Source organism: Chiloscyllium punctatum, chromosome 12 (genome assembly GCF_047496795.1).
Source record: "Chiloscyllium punctatum isolate Juve2018m chromosome 12, sChiPun1.3, whole genome shotgun sequence".
NCBI lineage: Eukaryota > Metazoa > Chordata > Chondrichthyes > Orectolobiformes > Hemiscylliidae > Chiloscyllium > Chiloscyllium punctatum.
The window spans coordinates 24,181,779-24,205,019 of record NC_092750.1 but is presented as its reverse complement, the minus strand read 5'-3'; the positions used below and the strand labels follow the sequence as shown (position 1 = coordinate 24,205,019).

Genomic DNA, 23,241 nt, shown 5'->3' with positions numbered 1-23,241 from the left:
CCACATCCAGAATCAACCTAGTAAATATTTTCGGACTGCCTCCAAAATCAGTACATCTTTCCTTATATAAGTGGACAAAACCTGTTCACAGTATCCAAGATGTGGTCTAACCAGTGTCCTATATAATTTTAGCAAGACTTTCTTATTCTTATGTTCCATTCCCTTTGAAGCAAAGGTCACTGTTCCATTTGTCTTCTGTTTGCTTAGGAGAAAGTGAGGACTGCAGATGCAGGAGTTGACTCTCCTGCTCCCAGATGCTGCCTGACCTGCTGTGCTTTTTTACAGTGCCATACTTTTCGACTTCTGTATTACCTGCTGAGTTTGGATGTTTGCTTTTTTGTGATTTCCGCAGGAGGACACACAAATTCCTCTTAACTGCAGCTTTCTGCAGTCTTTCTCAATTTAAATATTATTCACTTTCTCTATTCTTCCTGTCAACATTAACGTTCTTCCTCTTTCCTGTATTGCGTTTCACATGACAAGTTTTTACCCATTCATTTAACCTGTTTATAACTCTCTGCAGACTTTTTGGGTCGCCTCCAGCACTTGACAGCCCACCTATGTTTATTCCATCAGTAAACTTGGTGACAGTTTGCATTATTACATTTTGTTAATAATTAGGACACAGTTCTGATCACATTGGAACTCCACCAGTTACAGTTTGCCATTCTGAAATCCCTCCTTTTCTCAACACTGTCTTTTATTTAACCAATCGTCTCTCCATACCTATATACAACCCCTTATACCATGAGTTTTTATTTAATTAAGTAGAGTAATATGTGATATATTATCAAATGTCTTTTGGAAATCCAAATCTATTACTTTTGCTAGTTCCCCTTTATGTATCCTGCTTGTTACCTCTTCAAAAGAATTCAAATCATTTTGTCGAGCATGATTTCCCCTTTGTTAACTCTGCTTAGGTTAAGTATTTCAAAATGTTCTAAATCTAATATTTTAAATATTTATATTACCTCCTTTATAATAGAATTTAACATTTTTCCCAATATGGATGTTCAGCTAACTGGCCTATAGTTGCCTGTCTTTTTCCTTGTTCCATTTTTGAATAAGGTGTTACATTTTCACTTGTCCAATCTTCTGAGACTTATCTTGAATCAAGGATTCTCGGAAGATTACTATCACTATCTCTGTAGCTACTTCTCTTAATATCCTGGAACACACCCCCATCAGAACCTGGGGACTTATCAGCCTTTAATTCCATTAGTTTACTGAATAATTTTTCTCTAATGATAATTATTTTCTGCCGGTTTGTGAACCCTGATTCTTTAGTATTTTGGAATGATCTTAATGTCTTCTACTGTGAAAACTGATGCAAAGTATTTATCTAACTTCACTATTATTATTTCTTCGTCTGATCTCAGGGCCTATGTTCACTGTGGTCTCTCTCTTCCTTTGTATATATTTGAAGGAGCTCTTAATTTCCCTTTTAAAAACATAAAGGAAAAAGAGCAGGCCTTAGGCCATTCAGTTCCTCAAGCCTGCTCACCATTCCATTAGATCATGGCTGATCCACCCAAAGGCCTCTACTCTTTTGTGCCAGCTCATCGAGGCCCCTCAAAACCTCCATGTTTCAAAAATCCATCTCCCTCCACTTCAATGATTTAGCCATTACAACTCTCTGGGGTAGACAGTTCTCGACATTCATTAATCTTTGGGAGGAGAAATTCCTTCACATCTCAGCTCGAAAGAGGTTTCCCCTTTTGCTGTAACTACGTCCCCTAGTTTGAGAGTCCCCCACGAATGGAAATATCTTCTCAATAACTAATCTGTCAAGTCTACTCAGAATTCTGCATATTTCAAATCAGATTATCCCTCCTTCTTCTCAAAGCCAATGAATAAATGTCTAAGCTGTTTAGCTGTTCTTGATAAATCAACCTCTTCATCCCAGGAATCAACCTAATTAATCTTTTTTGAACCATCTCCAAAAGCAGTTTAATTGTTTCTTAAATAAAGGAACCAAACTGTACATCATATTCCAAGTTAGGTTTCACCAACAGCCTGAACAGTGGTAACAAGGCTTCCCTACATTAAATCCACACACTACCACCTACTATCTCCCCCTTCCCCAATCCAAGATATAAAGGCCAAACTTCTATCTGGCATCTGAATTACTTACTGTATCTGCATGCTCCTTTTTTGTCCTTCACGCATAGTTGCACTCAAATCCCTATGCGCTGCAATTGTTGAAGTCTTTCTTCACTCAAGTAATTGTCCACCTTTTCATTCTTCATAATAGAGTACATGAGCTCTTTTTTCCTAAGTTAAATTCCAATTGCCATGGTTTTGCCCACTCACTCAATCTGTCTAAAACCCATTACAGATTCCTGGCGTCCTCATCACAACATGACCTTCCACCTATTTTTACATCATCAGCAAATAGGAAATACATTACTTCAAGTTAATAATATTCATAATAAATAATTAACAGTCTAGAACTCACTGTGGCACTCCATTAGTTATATGACTTTCCAACCTGAAGAAGACCAATTATTCTGACTCTCTGTCTTCCACGTATTAACCAATGCTCAATCCCCAATACATCCCCCCACCTTGTCCTATCTTATGCAATAACCTTTCATGTGACACCTTACCAAATGCCTTCTAGAAATCCAAATGCACTAAATCTACAGGTTCCCCTTTGTCAACTTTGCTTGTTATATCTCCAAAGAACTGTAGTAAATTTATCAGACATGATTTCCTTTTCACAAAACTGATAGGATAGTGAAGAAGGCATTTGTATGTTTGCCTTTATTGCTCAGTGCAATGAGTATAGGAGTTGGGAGGTCATATTGCAGCTGTACAGGAGATTGGTTAGGCCACAATTGGAATACTGCGTCCCTGAAGTGTTGGAGGCTGAGGGATGACCTTATAGAGGTTTACAAAATCATAAGGCGCATGGTTAGGGTAAAAAGACAAGGTCTTTTCTCCAGGGTGGGGGAGTCCAAACCTAGATGGCATAGGTTGAAGGTGAGAGGATTAAAAGGGACCTATGGGGCAACATTTTTGTGCAGAGGGTGGTGCATGCATGGAATGAGCTGTCAGAAGAAATGGTGGAGGTTGGTACAATGACAATATTTAAAAGGCATCTGGAGTGGTACATGAATAGGAAGGATTTGGAGGGATATGGGCCAAATGCTGGCAATTGGGACTAGATCAATTTAGGATATTTTGTCAGCATAGACAAGTTGGACCAAAGGGTCTGTTTCCGTGCTGTATATCTCTATGACTCTATTCCTTCCTTAATAATGGATTCTAGCATTTTCCCAAAGACTTGCTAGCTTATCCTCACCCCAAGGCTTGAGTAAATAAATCAAGGCTGAGGGAGTGTTGCACTGTTGGAAGTAGTGTCTTTTAGAAGAGTTTTTTTTTAAACTGAGGTACCATGTACCCAGCCAAGTGAATGTCAAAATCCCCAAGCACTATTTTGAAAAAGAGCCAAGGTGTTATCTTGAGTGTCTTGCTCGATGTTTAGCCTTTTATTAATATCACAAAACCAGATTGGCCCCATTATTCTGATGGCTGGATAGTCACTGCAGCAGCACAGAACGAGTTGGGACCATGCAGAATCCTGACATCGTTAACTCACAGCATTGTCCAGGAAACTCAATTTTATGATGGACAATTCCACTGCGTCTATGACCTCTGAAAAAGTTCATTGTTGGAAAATTCCAAACTAAGCTTAAGTTTAACAAATATCCAAAATAAAATTAGAGAACAACCAAGTCTAACTCCTGGCCAAATATTAAACTGAGCCCTACAACTCCCCAATCACAACACCCCCTCACTGCTCACATCCATCCCTCTCCTGGTGGGATCTGATCCTACTGGACCCAACAATGCAGCTCTGGCTCAACCTGATCACCTCCCCTCTCCTCCGAACCTACTCTAAGCGTTATCCACCTACCTGGCACTCTGCTTACCTGGCACCCAAATCCCCTCCCCTACATTACCCAAGTGTCACCCTACCCCCCTCACTTACCTTACACACTTACCTTTCCTCAGTCACTGTCACAGTGCCTTTGTAACCTCAGGTTTCTTTAATAGGGCACCAAATATTATTTGAAGATAAGTGTGTGACTCAACATTCATTGCTGCTCTTGTGCTGAGGGAATTTCTCCCGGATTATCTCCGAAGGATGCATTTGTGACAATACAGATTTGGAATCTTAGCCAGAAGAATCACCGATAGTAAATAAGTAGTGTTGAACAGATTTACCGTCAGCCAAATCAGTTCAAAAGGTAATTGGAATTTCTAGGCCAATGGTCATTATCACATTTCTGGATTGTGATAATGACACGTGAGTGCATTTATTCATTAACTTCTAATTTATCCATCAATTAGCAGGCAACACATCAATTTATGGTAGTGCACAGAGATGAAAAGCTTCACATTTACAGTTGAAAGCCTGTATGAAGTAAGGAAAATTCAATACTGACTTTAATTGGCAAGAGGTTTGGTCAGCTCTTAGTTACCTTTGTTAGTGTTAGATTTGCATTATGGGTTTAATACATTTTTTTATGCCTAGCCAAAAAATGTTAGAAGAGAATTTAGTCCTCCTCCCAGCTCCTGGCTCAGGCAGGGCTTGCTTTTTCTTCAAGACTTCAGCTTTCCTTCTTTGAAAAAAACTACTGACAAGTCACATGTTAAACACCTCAATTACTTTGTAGGAAAGTGGAATTCAAAATACTATAAAGAGTCAGATAATAAAAGCCTTTTACAGTAATGAAAACTGGTGTTGATATAACTGTTCAAGCACTAGCTCACCCACCCAAACACCCACGCTGTATTCTATTACCAGCCTGGCTTCTGTACAGACGTACTGTTGACAATAAATTCTTGTAGTGTCACCTACTGCAAATCTCTCTTGCATTGCAAAACAAGTGCTTTGCTTCCACACCGCAGAGACCTTTCCAGTTATATCACGTGTACGATTGGACCTAGCTACCGAAATGTTTTGAATAGTGGGTAAATATGCATAATTATCCCCCTCACCAAACAGCATTCAAGAAACTGCTGAGAATCCATGCTTTCACTTAATGATTTGTGCAGGCTGATGAATCATTCTCAAAACATAATATTGTTTTGTGACTACTGTACTTCCTAACTTTTACTTGCTTAGTCCCTCTTTCAGAGGTTCTGATCTGATGGCACTGCAATCCACAAAGTACTATCTTGGGGCAATATTTTTATTCCCTTAATACGTTCCTTGCACTTTGTGTTTATTCCTTACTTTATGTTTAATTTTCAGTTAGGATACACTCCCAGAACACAACATCTCAAAGACCTCAAAGTGACAAATTATTTGTGCCATTAATCAAGAGAATTTATATCAATAAAAAAAGCCCATCCCTAAACTGAATGTTAATAGTGATGGTTTACTTAAGAATAAATAATAAAATCCTTCATGATATGCTGAGAGTAAGACTTATAATTGCACAAGTATACATCTTAATTTAAAGGAGATATTGTATTTGAATGTATGGATTGGAAATGTATAACCTCAAAGGCCAGTAAGAACAATACATTCTCACAAACCTACAGGCTTTCTCCTTGGTGTCTTCACTCCCTAAAGAGCCTTGACACTTTTAAAATAAATGTATCTATATATTTAGCACTGCACCTTTATGTAGGTGATCTACTAACCTCTGTAGTCAACCATTTTGGGGAGAGGGACTGACATGGTAATAAGCCCTGAGAGATCAAAACTGAATGATGCACTGCTACAGAGAAATGAGGCCAGGCTGTGGAAAGGAAGAAATGTGTGCCTAAAGCCTTCACTACAGGTTCAGTTTTAAAGTGAAAAAAATCCTATGTAGGACAGAAGCATAATCACCTAATTTGGTTGTATAAGAGGCTTGGAGGAAGCCTGCAAAGGAAGACAACAGTTTGCTTATAAAAACTAGTCCAGATATTGCTGGAGTTAGGCATCTCACAGAGTGCTCTATCAGTTGTTCTTCTCCACTTGCACATCAACTCAAAAAAAAGTATTTGCCCTTTCTGTTGCTGAAAGTGTGGATTAATATTGGCATGGTAAGGGCAACCGGGCCTCTGGTATAAATGGGACCAATGGTAACTAAATGAGATTTAAGGATTGAGAGGAAGAATTGGAAAGGAATTTGAAAAAAAGGAAATGCAATGAATTAAGTGTCAAAAATATGTAGAAAGAGAAGTAATGAAAAAACTGATTAAGAGAAAGGAGCGATAGAAGAAAAGTGTGAAAGCAAAATGCACAATATAAAACTTTCTGGAATCTAATTTTAGAAACTAATAATAATGTATAACCTCAAATATTACAATCCATTATTTTAATTGCTTTCCTTTCTAGGCCAGAAAAGTTGATTGACATTCCAAAAGCATAAAGCTAGTGATTAAAAAGGTATTTATGTAGTTAAATAGTCATCTTAACTTTCTGCTGCCAGGTTAATTGGCAATTAATGTAAAAACTCAGCAATTTTACTGAAGACAGGCTGTAAAAGCAGAATGGAAGAGGGTTTTTGTAAAGGGCTGTCATGGCACAGTGGTAATGTTTCTACCCCTGGGCTGAGTGGTCTGGGTTTAAGTCCCACTTGCTTTAAACATATATAATAACATCTCTGAACAGGTTGATTAGAAAAAAGGGTTAAATTAAGAAAAAATGGGCTTTTGTGGCACAGAGATAGTGTCCTTACCTCTGAGCTAGGGGCTCAGGTTGTACCTATTCCAGAGGTGTGTAACATCTCTGAACAGGTTGATGAGAAAATAAAAGGGAAGTCACACAAATCAGCCTGCATCATGTGCGGCTCTCAACTCATGAGATGTTGCTGCATGGTTTACACATTAACAACAAATTGCACATCAAACGAATCATAACTTTGGCAGTAAAATCTTGCTTTGTTTCATGCTGATCCTGACTGCAGCTCAAGAAGCAAGAGGAAATATTTTTTCACAAACTTCATTTTCCCCAGCAGTTCAGACACATCAGTGGAGCCATGACCCTCAGAATAATCATCGACCTGAAACATTAACACCATTCCTCTTCATGGACGCTGCCTGATAAGCTCAATATTTCCAACATTTTCCATTTTTCTTTTAAATTTTCAATATTCACAGTACATCAGTTTTGTTCTTCCCTATTGCACAATACCTTCAAGATTAATTTCTGTTCTTAAAAGAAACTCTTGAGATCTGTTTGTGTAAAATGTGAAATGTTATACTTAAGCACAGTATCTAGTTTTGACAGTAATGTCAATACTGTACGAGTGGCATAGGAGATGTTTATGTGCTCCCTTGCAGATTGCAATCAAGAATTAGATATAGTGGACATTTTTAATAGTTTGGTATTTGAAATCAGAAATAAAATACGTAGCACTGCCTTTAGGCTCCACAAAACACTGCATTATAAATAGGTTCATTATAGCCTGTGTTCTCCATTAATAGAGGAGCCACAAGCCATTTTGGTATAATTGCAGTCAATCAACTGGATTTGAAAAGAGGTCATTGCTCTGTATGAAGCCAACGAGCCTTAATATAGCGTTGCCCAAATATATTTCAAGGCTGCATTTTTCCTACATTGTTTAAGTTAGTTCACAAATAATTATGCATTCCTCCACACATGGTTGACCTTTTATTAATGTGTCCCCACAATGGATCGTGAAGCAACCTTTGGCATGTGCATTACATAGAACGTTACCACATGACTGATGCTTTGAACATTGTTAACGCTGGGGGAAACAGTTACCCTACAGTGAAAAATAGTAATGTTTAATTAAACATATATAAAATGGTGAAAAATGCATGTTTTACATCAAAATGGTAGATGTGTCCCACAATTATATTGTAGAACATAAAATCCAGTTCAACAGAACTGTATCAGTGGGTGAACTTAAGGCGTGGATCGGTACTTGGGAGTACGATGTTGTGGCCATCACGGAACCGTGGATAGAAGAGGCACAGGAATGGTTGTTGGAGGTTCCTGGTTACAGATGTTTCATTAAGATTAGGAGGGGGTGGTAAAAAAGGAGGGGGGGTGGCGTTGCTAATTAGAAATGGTATAACGGCTGCAGAAAGGCAATTCGAAGGGGATCTGCCTTTGGAGGTAGTATGGGCCGAAGTCAGAAATAGGAAAGGAGCAGTCACCTTGTTGGGTGTTTATTATAGGCCCCCCAATAGCAGCAGAGATGTGGAGAAACAGATTGGGAAACAGATTTTGGAAAGGTGCAGAAGCCACAGGGTAGTAGTCATGGGCGATTTCAACTTCCCAAATATTGATTGGAAGCTCTTTAGATCAAGTAGATTGGACGGGGCATTGTTTGTGCAGTGTGTCCAGGAAGCTTTTCTAACTCATTATGTAGATTGTCCGACCAGAGGGGAGGCCATATTGGATTTGGTACTCGGTAACGAACCGGGACAAGTGATGGGCTTGTTAGTGGGTGAGCATTTTGGAGATGGTGACCATAATTCTGTGACTTTCACCTTGGTTATGGACAGAGATAGGTGCAACAGGGCAGGTTTTACAATTGGGGGAAGGGTAAATACAATGCTGCAAGACAGGATCTCAGGAGCATAAATTGGGAGCATAGGCTGTCAGGGAAGGACGTCGTTGAAATGTTGAACTTTTTCAAGGAACAAATACGACGTGTCCTTGATATGTATGTACCCATCAGGCAGGAAAGAGATGGTCGTGTGAGGGAACCTTGGTTGACGAGGGAGGTTGAATGTCTTGTAAGGAGGAAGAAGGAGGCTTGCATAAGGTTGAGGAAACAAGGTTCAGACAGAGCGTTGGAGGGATACAGGATAGCCAGGAGGGAGTTGAAGAAAGGGATTAGGAGAGCTAAGAGACAGCATGTAAAATCTTTGGCAGGTATAATCAAGGATAACCCCAAGGTCTTTTATGCGTATGTGAGAAACATGAGAATGACGAGAACAAGGGTAGGTCCGATCAAGGACAGTAGTGGGAGACTGTGTATTGAGTCGGAAGAGATAGGAGAGGTCTTCAGTATTTACAAATGAGAGGGATGGTATTGTTGAAGACGAGAGTATGAAACAGACTGGTAAGCTAGAGGAGATACTTGTTAGGAAGGAAGATGTGTTGGGCATTTTGAAAAACTTGAGGATAGACGAGTCCTCCGGGCCTGATGGGATATATCCTAGGATTATGTGGGAAACAAGAGAAGAAATTGCAGAACCGTTGGCAATGATCTTTTTGTCTTCACTGTTAATGGGGGTGGTGCCAGGGGACTGGAGAGTGGCAAATGTTGTGCCCCTGTTCAAAAAAGGGAATAGGGATAACCCCGGGAATTACAGGCCAGTTAGTCTTACTTCGGTGGTAGGCAAAGTAATGGAAAGGGTACTGAGGGATAGGATTTACGAGTATCTGGAAAGACACTGCTTGATTAGGGACAGCCAACACGGATTTGTGAGGGGTAGGTCTTGCCTTACAAGTCTTACTGAATTCTTTGAGGAGGTGACCAAGCATGTGGATGAGGTTGAGCAGTGGATGTAGTGTACATGGATTTTAGTAAGGCATTTGATAAGGTTCCCCATGGTAGGCTTATGCGGAAAGTCAGGAGGCATGGGATAATAGGAAGTTTGGCCAGTTGCATAGAGAACTGGCTAACCGGTCGAAGTCAGAGAGTGGTAGTAGATGGTAAATATTCAGCCTGGAGCCCAGTTACAAGTGGAGTTCTGCATGGATCAGTTCTGGGTCTTCTGCTGCTTGTAATTTTTATTAATGACATGGAAGAGGGAGTCGAAGGGTGGGTCAGTAAATTTGCAGATGATACGAAGATTGGTGGAGTTGTGGATAGTGAGGAGGGCTGTTGTCAGCTGCAAAGGGACTTAGATATGATGCAGAGCTGGGCTGAGGAGTAGCAGATGGAGTTCAACCCTGTCAAGTGTGAGGTTATCCATTTTGGAAGGACAAATAAGAATGTGGAATACAGGGTTAATGGTAGGGTTCTTAGTAAGGTGGAGGAGCAGAGGGATCTTGGGGTCTATGTTCCTAGCTCTTTGAAAGTTGCCACTCAGGTGGATAGAGCTTGTAAAAAGGCCTATGGTGTATTAGCGTTCATTAGCAGAGGGATTGAATTCAAGAGTCGTGAGGTGATGTTGCAGCTGTATAGTACCTTTGTAAGGCTATATTTGGAGTACTGTGTGCAGTTCTGGTCGCCTCATTTTAGGAAAGATGTGGATGCTTTGGAGAGGGTGCAGAGGAGATTTACCAGGATGTTGCCTGGAATGGAGAATAGGTCGTACGAGGATAGGTTGAGAGTGCTAGGCCTTTTCTCATTGGAACCGCGAAGGATGCGGGGTGACTTGATAGAGGTTTATAAGATGATCAGGGGAAAAGAGTAGACAGTCAGAGACTTTTTCCCCGGGTACAACAGAGTGTTACAAGGGGACATAAATTTAAGGTGAAGGGTGGAAGGTATAAGGGGGATGTCAGGGGTAGGTTCTTTACCCAGAGAGTGGTGGGGCATGGAATGCGCTGCCTGTGGGAGTGGCAGAGTCAGAATCATTGGTGACCTTTAAGCGGCAATTGGATAGGTACATGGATAGGTGCTTAAGCTAGGACAAATGTTCAGCACAACATCGTGGGCCGAAGGGCCTGTTCTGTGCTGTATTGTTCTATGTTCTATGTTCTGTGTAACAGGTCATCATCAAGCTGGTTTGAATGCTATATCATGGAAAATCCTTATACGTGTATGAAACTTCAAAACACGAAAGAAACCAAGATTGACAAAAAAGTTAACCAGACTTGCATGCTACAGGGATTGCAAAACAAAACTGCACTTATTAATAATTACACGTTTGTTAAATTTGAAAAGTACATCTTAAAATGCTAAAGAAATATAATTTGATTAATGTTTTAAAATTACTGCTCTTAAGCAAATTTGCTTCCCATTAAAATGTATTGCATTTTCCTTTCACCTCCAGAGACCTTTTCGCAGTTCTGACATGTGGCCTGATTGCATCATCATGCAGTAGATTGTAAGAGACAAACCAACCATGACACGACCTTTCCATTTTTCACAAAGTGTTACAATTTCAGCTGATGACACAACAGAGGTACAGACTGGGCAACAGCTCTTCTAACTTGAAGATAAGATTCCAATAAGAAACATTTCCCACTCGATTCGCTTGACCAGTGCAAATAACAGAATAGCATCAACTTCGGCCAAAACATGCAGACATGGAAAAATCGGATTGCTTTCAAAGTGAGTGAGCACAAAAAAGTATCATGAAAGTCTGGAAAGTTGTATTGCTTTTAAAAATTTAAATGTCATTTTTTAAAAAATCCAGATTACATGACCTGGCTCCCTTCACTTTATCATCTGGCTTTTGCACATGTGGAAATCTTGGTCAAGATTTCAATTTTTCTGGACAACTAGTCAATCTCACTCAGAACCTAAAAGAGTAAACTGTTTAACATCTGCCACGGCTCATTCATTCAGTGCTTAATATATGGGGTACTGAAGCACAGAATGGTCATAAATCACTGATCGGTACAGAGTGGATGTTTTCACCTACAGAATAGAGGCTTATAGGTAATTTAGATTGATTATCATCCACTTTCAGTTTCAGGACAATCACTCAAACTTGGGTGCAATTTGCCTACAGAATAATGGTTAACTGTGTCTTCTCATACATAAAAGTACACATCCTTTAGAATTTTATCCTATAGCCATCATAGTTCTGAAATTATGAATTTAAAAATCATACTAAATACCTAAGAGCCTTGAGTTAAACGAGAAGAATTATATGGATCTATAGTAGTTTTGCTTCACAAATCTTTTCTTCAGTCAGCTTTTCTTTTTCCTTTCATAATTTTCAATGACCTTCAAAGGTGGGGCGCCCATGGTGGGGAGAGGGCATAACAGTGATATTAAGCCACATGACATACAGCATTAAGGCATAATCATAGTCATAGACTTCTCAATAGCCAAGTTTGAAATCTTAGCTAAATTATGGGAATCAAACATTAAAGAAGTTAATTTCCTAAGTGCTCGTAATAAGTCCCAATGAAGGAAAACGTTGGCTCAGAGCACAGTAGTCCTTAATAGAACTGGTAAGTTCAAGGGGGAAGAATAATCTTCAAATGGCATGCCAGTGTACTTTCTAGCAGTGTTTTCTTGTCAAGTTTACCTTTGTGTTGTTAATATTAAAACCTAATTTCAGCCATTAAGATCTGGAACCATGGAAAATATACATTTGTGTTCATTTCAATATTAAAAAGTTATTTTGTTTATCATAGAGATGCTTTAAAACACACAAACATTCGTAATGTTAACACAATCTTTTATTGTATTTGATATTAGACAGTAAAGTTTTCCTTATGGCGCCCAAAGGGTTAATGCCAGCCTGCAGCAAATCCTGCCCAAGCTGGAATAACATTTGGAAGGTGCTGCCAAGCACTTCCCCACAGATAGAGTGGGGGGGGGGAAAAAGCAAGTTAGCTAGCTTGCACCACTCTTGTGCATCTCCTAGTGGTCAGTACAGGAATGGCACAATCAGAGGTGTGGAACCAGCTTACCTGCTCACTCTCGGCCAGAAAATAATGTGTTAGTGTGTGTGTGGTGTGTGTGTGTGTGGAGGAGGCATGGGCGGGAGGGGGCGGGGGGGAGCCTAGTAAGAAACGACTATTGCTTTGATGAGATATTATGGATCTGTTTGTTTTCAATGCACTGCTGAAAAATGTGACATCAATCAACATTAAACTTAGTTAAAATGCAAGTCTGCCCACAATGTCACACTTCAGGCAAATGCCAAATAAATGCAAGGTTTAACAACAACTGCAATCTATCCGTAAAAGAAAATTGCATCTAAAAGTTTCCCACACTAGAATTAAAACAAATTTCAAGTAAATCAAAGCAGATAGGAGAAATGTTAAGTCCCTAAATATTAAGCTGCTTAACTTTTTGGAATGATACAACAGAAACAATCGATCTCTCTTTCAACTGATAATGTAAAATTTGTTGCACATGTACAACAGTATAAAGCATTGAACTCAGTGTAATACAGCTCCAGGCTATTTACCTTTCTATCAATGTGCAAAAAATATGCTACTGCCTTGTACTGCAGGGCAAGCATAGAGTTCATCCCCTGCAGGTGGCAATTTATACACTGCAGTTACAAAAATGAGTGGATGCCAAAAAATCAAAGCATAAGCATTAGGAGGCAAAAAAAGGGCAGCACTGAATGTTCCTTAAATACTGACTACAAGCAGGTAAGAAAAAAAATGCAAACTCTTGACACATACCAATTATTTTCAGCTACGCTGTCATCCACCAGCTCCCACCCCAAGATAATGTGAGATCAGTGCATACAGGAAAACTGCCTAATGTTATAGAAATACAAATAAAACATGCTTATTTGCTTTGTTGCCTACCTTTTGGATAAAAGCAACAGGTCAGATAAATCTGTCTGATAACTCCATGTTTCCAGTAAATATTAAAGCATCTTATAAACTAGAGCTGTGTAAAGCCACTGGTTGTTTGGCTTGTGCAGAACCACTTAGCTGCCACTGAAGCAGGAGTCCAAGGACAGACAATCAACTGAACTACTGCAGACTACAAATTGACAGCTTTCCTGCCAGCCTCTCTCAATGCCTGGAGAATTCACACTGCCCATAAGCATTCATGTACTGAAGATGCTAAACCAGGAATCAAATCATTCCATCTAAATAAAAAATGAATAAATAGATCACTTAGTTTTGCTGTCTGCAAACAGACAGAGTCACTTATACCACATTACAGACCCAAAGTGAGGACTGGATATTTCAGTGTGAATAACTATATCTGGAGATTATATTGAAGCCGCATTTACAACAGTTCTTTCTACGAATTGGCTCTGAATTAAATTATTTAAAACACAACCACGTTGTAAAGACAAAAAACACAAGTAAACGATGGCAAAATCATAGATAATAACCACGTACTGACAAGATGCAAAAACTAAAAGAAAATCATTCCTGCCAACAGAATGCAAAAGGGACAGCTTGCACAATAAGATTTGCTCTTTGGTATTCCAGAAATAATATTTCTGTAATGAAATTACCTTCTAGGAACACATGCAGTCGGAAACATAATGCATCACTCTCCCTCAGCAATAGTATCCACACCATTTTCTCCATAACCAGAATCTCTGAGAAAAGCAAAATCCTAACAAGTCACAATCAAATCTGCCAATTAAAAAGCCTCAGATATTTATGCAGATTCTACGGTTACTTACTTGGCTATGTTATAATCACAAATCCAAAATGATTTCAATTATACAGCAGACTAATCACAGTTCAGCATCTGTATGGGGTTGATAAGTAGGACTACATTACACAAGTCCCACTGCAGACTGCACCATCTCAACAGAAGAGCAGGGGAACCTGAATTTCTCGGATAATATGTTATTAATAAACTGACTGAACAAATCATGCATGGATCCTGAGTCTCACATCTTCTGAACTGGACTAAATCAAGAAGCAGCAGATACTGCAGCAAGCAAGGATGAACTAGAAATATTTTAAAAGTGCACAGTACAGCATCCTTTGGCAATTTTCAGTTTATCCCTGTGGGGCAATGACAAATATGGAAGATGACACACCACCAGGAACATGCCACTTAATCAGAATAGGGAGAAACCTTCAAGGACACAGACCATCAACCTTCATCAGCAACACTGCATGATAATATACCTCTGTCCTCACCTACTTTCTTTCCAAATTGAACATCTACAGAATTTATGGCAAACTGTAGCTAAAACCTCTCTCTTTTTAATCATTGATACTTCACAGATTTTTCTATACTTGAAAACCTTTGCCAAGATTTGCTTGTCTCTCATTTCTTACTTTCTTACAAAGCAATAGATTAATTACAGAATGCAAAATAGAGATACAAAACATGTTTTAAAATGTTAATCTGGCCTCAACACCATTTAAACTACAGTGCATGTACGAACAGAAATAACATTGTCCCAAGGGTTTTTGAATGAAAAATAGTAAATGATGGTTAAATTAATTATGTTGGATAGGTAAATAAGCAGATCCTCAGATTCCACAATAATCCATCAGCAGAGGGATCCCAGTGGAATCCCAGTCAACCACCAACACGCCTGTGGTGCGAGATTACTTGGAATCTTCTCAATGCCTTCCACAAGGCAATACTTTCATCTGCCGCTTAAAAGGCAAATACCTGGCAGAGGAAGAGTCAGAAACAAAGATTCCCTGCATTCTGAAATGTCCCTTCTGAAGCTCAGTTGAGTTACAGTATGATAATGATGGTCCGTGGGTGGTCAGAGGAGGGGTGGCCAACCATGCTGGGTTTGTGATTAAAGGAAGTTTGGGGTATAATTTGAAGCAGAAATAGAGGGCACCATTTCTAAGACATTACAGTTGAAATGTGATGTGAGGTCAGACGTTAACTCTGTTTCTCTCTTCACAGATGCTTAGCCTTTTCCAGCATTTTCTATTTTTATTACAACTGTGATGCCTTTGTATACCTAAGTCATTTTAATACATTGTGCTGGTAACTGCCATGCTTCTATATAACTTGGTTTTCTATTTTGTTTCTGAAATTATACAGCATTTGTGAATGTCTTTCTGCTTATGATGACCTCACACCTTTTCTTTCCTATTAACCTGGGGATATCTTCGAGAAGTGCAATCTTTCCAAGAGCATTTTGAGGTATCAATCATTCTTGAATTGAGATGGCACACTCTTTGAATACAATGTGGCATTTATTTCACATGCCAGCTCAAGCAATCACTTGCATTTTATGCAGCATTTGAAAACCTTATATAGCAAAGGTGACAGAAACAAAAGCACAAACAAAATGCAGTTCAATGCAGATCCATTGTTATTTAACAAAGAGATCAGCTTGATGCAAGTTATTAGCTGAGGAAAATTCTGAAGGTTACTGTAGCTACTGCCTTGCTTATTGATACGTGCAACATAATTTTCATGCAGTAATTGCACTCACTTGCATTATTACATGACAGGGAATGCCAGTACAGGAATCAGAAAAATAACATTGGTTAGTCACAATGCTGCTTTAAACAAAGTAGACAATACCAGGCCAGCTCACTGCCATAGACAGTTAACAAAAAGTAGCTATGTTGATGCTATCTCACCACTCGCTCCTCTGAATACCAATATAACTGTTTGAACAACACGCAACAGCACACTAAAATGAGGCAAAGATATGACCTTGCAGGCTTGTTCCTTCTTACCACAGTGTCTCATAAGAGCTTTAGCAAAATGTAGGGCACAGCAGAGAAAAGAAAAGATAATTTTAATACATAAAGCAATGCAGCTGATTATTTCATATTATGTGTGATATGAAGCAATAAAAAAGCAATTAAACTTAAATACTTGATCAACAGTGGCTCAGAAACCCAGCATCATGAGAATAATTGGTGCAGTTAGTTTATACACATCTGACACACACAGGACAAGAAAAGGGCAGTACTTTCAGTGACATATTAAAATTAATAACCAAAAAATCATAGGAATGTGCTCCGAAGCTCCAAGTCTGATCCAAGATTCATATTCTCCTTTTGAATTTCAACGTGAAATTGAGGACTTCGTTCAAGACTGATACAATCTTTTCTCCCCTGGTCACAAACAACACCAATATACATGGCGGACCAAAGGGCCTGTATCTACACTCTATGACTCAGTAAGTGACTCTGAAATAAAATTCAACATATATGCAATATTGATGACCTGTCTGGTACTCTGAACTGCTCTGAAACAAAAACAGCATGGAAATGGGAACCGATTACCCAGGTATAATGTCACTTTCCCTTTTCCTTCTTGGAATTGCCACACCTTAACCTGCCCTAATCTTCATTCTTCTACCCGCTATGCCTATTCTTCACAGATCCCTTCTGCGTTGCTCACAAGAGGTTAGAAAATGTTCTGCCAAGGAATATTGCTCAATTCTATGTCCCTTGCCATGGGTAAACTAATTCATTTTGTTTACATTCTATCATGGGATGTAGGTTTCACTGGCTGTCCAGCATTTATTGCTCATCCCTAATTGCCCTGGAGAAGGAGGCGGTGAGCTGCCTTCTTGAATTATGGCAGTATAGTCCTGTAGTGAATCCTAGCAACAGTGAATGAACAGCAATATATTTCCAAGTCAGGCTAGTTAGTGGCTTGGAGGAGCACTCGCAGGTGGTGGTGTTCCCATGTACCTGCTGTCTTTGTCATTCTAGATGGAATTGGCTGTGGATTTGGAAGGGTGCGAAGGATCACAGATGACTTTCTGCTGTGCATCTTCTAAATAGTAAACAATGCTGCTATTGAATGTCAGTGATGGAGGTAGTGGATATGGTGCCAATCAGGTGGGCTGTTTTGACCTTATGGTGTCACGTTTCTTCAGTGTGTTGGAGTTGCATCCATCCAGGCAAGTGGGGAGTATACCATCACACTCCTGGCCTGTGCCTTGTTAGAAAATGGACAGCATTTGGTGAGTCTGGAAGTGTTATTCACTGCAGAATTCATAGCTTTTGACCTTGTCTTGTAGCCATTATAATGATATCGTGAGTCCAATTAAGTTTCTGATCAATGGTAACACCCAAGATATTGATAGTGGGGCGGGGGGCTTCAGGGATGATAACATCATTGAAAATCTTGGGCAGTGGTTTAAATTGCCTCTTATTGGAGGTAGTAATTGCCTGGCATTTGTGTGGCATGAATGTTACTTGGCATTTGTGAGCCCAACCCTGGATATTGTCCAGGTCTTGCTGCATTTGAACATGGGCTGCTTCAGTTTCTGAGGATGCAACTTTTTCAGCACGTGCTCTAAAAAAGTACGTTGAAAGAAAGCAATGATTCTTATGGTAAGAGCATAAATCTCATAGCAATATCTAATATCACTATTTTTTGAGTCCAAAACAACTGAAAATACATTGCTTCTATTGAGCCCCTCATATGATACTGATTGGGTAAATATCTTTCCTGTGAGCTGGCTGTCACATTTGTACACATTATTTTAATGTGCAGTTGTATTTCAGCTGCAGGGGTCACCAATTTGTTTGTTTCTGCACTAGAACTTTAAAAGGCAGAAATCTACACAGAAAAAGTTTTGGAAATCTATGCCAATCTCTGTATGCCTAATATTTCACATTGATGGCCTTTTAAATCACAATAATTTCCATCTATATACTGCCTTTAATCTAATAAAATGTCCCAAGGCCCCTCAAGAAGCTCTATCGAACAAAATTTGACACTGAGCCACGTAAGGTTTTTTTTATTCATTCATGGAATGCAATGGTAAAATTTATTGCAGGTTTCTAAATGCTGTCAAGAAACTGGTGATGAGCTGGTTTCTTGAATACAACTGAGTAGCCTGCTGGGCCATTTCAGAGGGTAATTAAGAGTCAATGACATTGTTCTGCATCTGAGGTGACAAGTGGGCAAGGGCTGGTAAGAATAGATTACTTGACTTGAAGGAGATTGCTGAACTAGATTTTTTTTCTTAGATGATCAGTAGAGTTTCATAGTCACTATTAATGATTCTAACTTCTAATTCCAGATCTATTTAATAAACTGAATTTAAATTCCCATGCTGTCACAGTGAGATTTGAACTCATGATCATAAATCCAGGCCACTAGATTTTTAATTCTGTAAGATGAGCACTACACTCCTGCTGTACCTCCCACTAGCACAAGCGACCAAAAGTACAGCCAACAAAATAGAATTTAAGGATTGTCTTAAGGAAGGAGTGCAAGATGAAGGTGCAATGAGGTGTGCAGAAGGAGTTCCATGATTGAGGGCCTAGAGAAGTGAACGTATGGAAGGGTAAAGTGAAGAAAACTGGGAATACTCAAGAATCCAGAATTGAGACATGCAGAATCTCCAAGGTTACAGAGGTAGGGGCAACGATAACAAGTTATTTTTGGTAAAACGCTCCATTAATAGTGCATTAAAATTGTCAAAATGATGACCTGTATTATTCAGAACTTCAAAAAGGTTTAATAGACCAGAAAAAACTAAAAAAGAGGAAATATTCTTGATTTGAAAATGATACAATGCCAAGCTTCATTATTTAAATGCGAAAAACATGAAACTACAGTTGCTCAATTGCTTGTACCAATTATCTGCATTCTACATTGCTGCATGAAAGACACTTATCATAGATACATGAATAGTGTGGTGACTCAGTGGTTAACACTGCTGCCTCACAGCACCGGGAACCCATGTTCAATTCCAGCCTCAGGTGATTGTCTGTTGCACATTTTCCCTTTGTCTGTGTGGGTTTCTTCTGGGTGCTCCAAAGATGTGCAGGTTAGGTGGATTGGCCATGGGAAAATGCAGGATTATTGGGAAAGGGTGGGGATTTGGTCTGTATGGGATGCTCCTCAGATGTTTGGTGTGGACTCGGTGGACTGGATGGTGTGCTTCCACACTGTAGGAACTTTATGATCATATTAACCATGTTTTACGCAAGTTCAACTTGAACTTACTCACAATCCTGAATGTGAATTCCACATTTAAGCATATAGATATTTTAAAACTTTGCAACAGTAACAACATTTGTTTATTATTGTTGGAGGAACCTGTTCACTAAGTATTTGAATTCCAAGATGTAAACTTCAGCTGCTCATAGTCCTAAATAATTGTATTTATTCTGAACCCCATTATCAGGGTTAGTAAATAAATAAGGAAATTTTAATATTTTACACAGTCGTTTTTTTACTACCTTTATGGCCTTATCCTCATAAATATGATTCATGCTTTTAACATCAACAGCAAAATTAAGATGTTGGGGCAATATTGACTTTTGTTAATCTCACACAAAAATAGAAATTGCTGGAAAAATTCAGCAGATCTAGCAGCATCTGTGGAGAAAAGACAGAGTTAACGTTTTGGGTTCAGTGACCCTTCTTCTAGTATCTGCAGTTCTTTTGGTGTTTGTGTCACATCTCACATCTCCCTCCAAACCACCGGAACTCTAATTGGAAAACTGACTGCTACAGTTCCAAATCAGAAGCCTGGCACAATTTTCAGGTGAATCAATAAAATGGTCAAGGAACATTCTCTTTACAAAACAAACAAGTGAATCTGTTTGTGCAAATCAAGGCCACATTAGGATGGATGTTCTTTTTCCTTCCTGGCTCACAGTGTTCTCAAAATTTTTCTTTCAAAGCATCCAAGTATTCCATACCATCATCAAAATGAAAATGACTGAATAGCTTTATAGCTCCATACCCATCAGCATAGCAGACTTCACATTCTCTTGTTTTACTGAATTGCCGCTCGCTATTAGGAAAGGCTGATGGACAGCTACACTTGTTCCATCTCTTTTTATTCTTTTTGAAAAGTTCTGATGCTATTTGGTGGTGTTTGGAGCCGTAGTTGGTTGGATGTGTGAGCAGGTGGTAACATTGAGAGCAAGTGTTGAGATGCACAGAGAGACAGAGAGAAAGAGAGAAAGAGAGAGAGAGGGAGAGGGAGCTGAACCTGGGCATGAGTAGATTTGCACCAAGATGAGTTTGTGTTGACTTGCATCCGGCCAGATGTCAGGTATGAGAAACAAAGCACTTGGTCTTCAAACTTTAAAAGAAAAATCCAGCCCTCTTCCTGGGACATCAAACAGAACACAAATGCAAACTCAAAAGGCAAAAACAGAAACTTATACTACAGAAAACAAAAGTCTTACTAAATCAAAATATTATTGTCCAGGTTGATGATGCTTTCCAGTGCCCGCTGTGCCCATCGGTCACGCAAGGCCTTGACCTTGCTGGTGAGCATCGTGCACTACTGCTCCAGGGTCTTCCAAGCAGAGGAGTAACCGCAAAAGATGGACAGACAACTACGAATGACGAGCCCCTCCTCAGCCCGCTGCCTGGACCTGTTAATGGCCATCTTGGTTAGACACAGGAGCAAAGCCACCGGAAGGTTCATAGACTTGTCTGCCCCTTCGCGCACTGGGTGTCCATAGATCAGGAGTGTAGGGCTGATATTCAACTAAAATTTAAGCAGCAGCCCCTTCAAAAAACTAAAAAAGGCTGCAAATGAACACATTCAACATTGAAGTGGAAGACCATCTCCTTCAGGTCACAAAATGTCACCATGCTGAGTTACCAGTTTTACACAACTGCCACACGTGGCTCTCTCCACCCTATCCCTGATGTAAGAGGGCAGGACCACTTACTAAAGGGCCCTCCACTTGGGATCTCCACCACTGGAGGACAAAATATCACGATGAGATGTGGCCTGTGAACATGTAGAGGTGAAATCCATACAGATAGCACTACTGTGCCATTCAAAATGCAGCCGGAGGTTATCTGTAAGATGGCTCAAAGTTTGGGGCACCACGTCACAAGGGAGGGCCTGTGGCATGGGGCCATGTCAAGTTCCAGACGGACAGGGGTCAGTTTGGCTAGAAGCCCATCACCTGCCTGAGCCACCTTGAGTGCAGGCAAGGTGTCAGGGCTGAGTGCCTTATCAAAGAACAAAGAACAAAGAAAAAAGAAAAATTACAGCCCAGGAACAGGCCCTTCGGCCCTCCAAGCCTGAGCCGATCCAAATGTACTATCTAAACCTGAAGCAGGGCTTATGCCTGAAATATCGATTCTCCTGCTCCTTTGATGCTGCCTGACCTGCTGCGCTTTTCCAGCAACACATTTTTAAGCTCTGATCTTCAGCATCTGCAGTCCTCAATTTCTCCTAAGTGTCTAAACCTGTCGCCCAATCCCTAAGCATTTGTATCTCTTTGCTCCCCACCTACTCATGCATCTGTCCAGACGCATCTTAAATGAATCTACCATGCCTGCCTCTACCACCTCTGCTGGCAACATGTTCCAAATGCCCTCTGTGTGAAGTACTTGCCGCGTGTATCCCCCTTAAACTTTCCAACTCTCACTTTGAAAGCATGACCTCTCATTATTAAATCCTTCACCCTGGGAAAAAGCTTGTCTCTATCCACCCGGTCTGTACCCTTCATGATTTTGTAAACATCAATCAGGTCCCCCCTCAATCTCCTTTTTCCCAGTGAAAATAAGCCTAACCTACTCCACCTCTTCATAGCTAGCACTTTTCATACCAGGCAACATCCTGGTAAACCTTCTCTGCACCCTCTCCAAACATCCACATCCCTTTTGTAATGTGGTGACCAGATCTGTACACAGTATGCTAAATGCGGCCGATCCAATGTCTTGTACAATTTTAACATGACTTGCCAGCTCTTATACTCAATACCCCGTCCAATGAAGGCAAGCAGACTATATGCCTTCTTGACCAATCTATCCACCTGTGCAGCAACCTTCAGGGTACAATAGAGCTGCACTCCCAGGTCTCGCTGCCCATCAACTTTTACCAAGGCTCTTCCATTCATTGTATAATTCGCTCTAGAATTAGACTTGCCTAAATGCATCACCTCACATTTGTCTGGATTGAAAGCCACCTGCCACTTTTCCGCCTAACTCTCCAGTCAACCTATATCCTCCTGTATTCTCTGACAGTCCTTTATGCTTTCTGCTACTCCACAAATCTTTGTCATCTGCAAACAATAGTGCCCTCTTCTAGATCATTTTTGTATATTACAAACAACTGTGGCCCCAACACTGACCCCTGTGGAACACCACTGGTCACCTTTCTCCATTTCGAGAAACTCCCTTCAACTACTACTCTCTGTCTCCTGTTGCTCAACCCAGTTCTTTATCCACCTAACCAGAACACCCTGCACACCATATGACTTCACTTTCTCCATTAGTTTACCATGGGGAACCCTTTCAACTCCATCAGGCTCAGGAAGGCTCAAGTCCCAAATCAAATGTGGGTCAGTGTCCTTTCGGTCAACTGTGCCGGCAGCAGCCAGCCTGCTCCTTTGTCATCCAGTCATCCCCGACTCTGGTCAGTCCTGCATCCCAAACTCTCTCCTCCCTCAGCCAGCATGAACCATGCTCAAGGAGGTATCTGTTCCTGAGCCGCTCCATTGCAAGCTGCCTGTCTCTCAGACTGCAGTCAGGTCCAGACAGAAGACGTGCAATTCCTGAAAGAAGACCCAAGACTGGGACCACTCCACGACCAGAAACTACATTCCGTGACAGAAGAAATACATCATCAGGACATAACACTTGGGGGGGGGGCATGATGTAAAGGTATCATTGCAGGGTCTAAAGGCAGAAAGTCACTATCTGGGTGCAAGGGTACACCAGCACCTGACTGCCCTGCCCGAGCACGAGACTCTGAACTACAGCAGCGATCCGACGATACCTGTTTTTCGAGAAAATCCCGACGAGC

General features: G+C 40.3%; 1 protein-coding gene across 25 annotated transcripts in view; it reads right to left on the bottom strand.

Annotated features, from left to right (window-relative positions):
• The window catches only part of atp2b2 (ATPase plasma membrane Ca2+ transporting 2), an 824,012-nt gene that overhangs the window by 523,169 nt on the left and 277,602 nt on the right, over window positions 1-23,241 (bottom strand). For 2 of the 25 annotated variants that reach the window (XM_072582140.1, XM_072582133.1), the window contains exon 1: window positions 14,227-14,438. The exons of 22 other annotated variants lie outside the window; for them this stretch is intronic. The gene's annotated coding sequence lies outside the window, so the exon portion shown is untranslated. Of the gene's footprint in view, window positions 1-14,052; window positions 14,140-14,226; window positions 14,439-23,241 lie in introns of those variants that run through there. One more of the 25 variants, XM_072582138.1, reaches the window with a different exon arrangement.